The sequence below is a fragment of the Penaeus monodon genome, chromosome 19 (genome assembly GCF_015228065.2).
Source record: "Penaeus monodon isolate SGIC_2016 chromosome 19, NSTDA_Pmon_1, whole genome shotgun sequence".
In the NCBI taxonomy this organism is placed as follows: Eukaryota; Metazoa; Arthropoda; class Malacostraca; order Decapoda; family Penaeidae; genus Penaeus; species Penaeus monodon.
Window position 1 is genome coordinate 5842301 of NC_051404.1, and position 1356 is coordinate 5843656.

A 1356-nucleotide genomic window follows, 5' to 3' on the forward strand; every position below is an offset into this window, starting at 1 on the left:
GACTGTTGAATGTTGTACATTTCTAAATTTCTTTATTATTCGTAATTTGAACTGGAGATGGACAAAGTTTATATCACCTTACTGATTCAATGTTCTGTGCAGTAAGTGGTTCATAATCAATTGCAAAGTTGATTTTTTCCAATAAAATGTGGAAATGATTTGGCTTTTTTTTGGTAATCTGCATCCTTCATGAAAAGCTCATGCCAGTTTTAATGAATATGGTTTGATAACAGTATATGCAGGGATGATACATACTGGCTGATAAATAGCAATATTTTTATGTTCCATTTTGTATAAGTGTTAAAAAATGAGTCATTTTCTAATAAGTTTCCTGAAACAATTTCAAGAAATAATGAAACTTTTCATTGTGTGTCTTCTTTAAATATTATCTTAAAGACTGATTATATACACACACACTCATATTTGTAAACCCTGATCAAACACACAACCTTTCCTGTAATTAAAATAGTGCAGAAGTGTTAAACTACTTTCAATGGAAAATGAAGAACAGATATACCAAGTGAAAATAAATATTAAAATATCAGGCCAGGTATGACAGAGATTCATATTGATATTTTATCTGCAGAGTAACCGGATGTTAGAAATGTTCATCTGCAATAACGTTGCCAGATTGATCATGCATGATGTGCCTGTGGCTTTAAAAGACATGCAATAACCAGCAAGTTATTCTAAATGTATTCAGCTGTAAACAACAGTAACATCACTTTCCACTCTCCATCTAATCACTTAAAAGTTTTTTGCCTTGTTCATAAAATCATCAGATGCACCTTCACCACAAAATACAGCCATGAAAGAAAATCTGTCTTTTGATATCTCAGAATTACTTTGGGTTCTGTGCCAGTTTTACGTCTTGATTGAAAAGCTTCAGCAACTACAGTATGCACTTTCCTACATTTTGTATGCACTGTGACACTTTTCAGTCCTAACAGAGAATGTTTTCCATCATTCCATTTCATACACTAATCTGTAAATATCCTTAGACTTCTTTTAACTCATGAATCTCTCCCTCAGAAAGTACGCCCTCACAAATGAGGCATTTCCCTGATGAAGCTATTTTACAGATATTAGGGCCTAGCAGGTTAACAGTCCTTGTTCATATTCTTAAAAAAAAGAAAATTAAAAGATTAATTAAGGAAATTGAGAAATGCTTCAATATATTGTTTAAAATGACATTACAGGTGATATTACTTAACCAGAGGCATATTTTTAAAATGGTACGATCTTTGTGCACCTTTACCATCAAAACTGAGCAACATACGAACAATAATGTATAGAACATATTTTGTAGAATAATTTATATAAAACCTTTTTTTCTTCTAAAGTAATCAAGATATT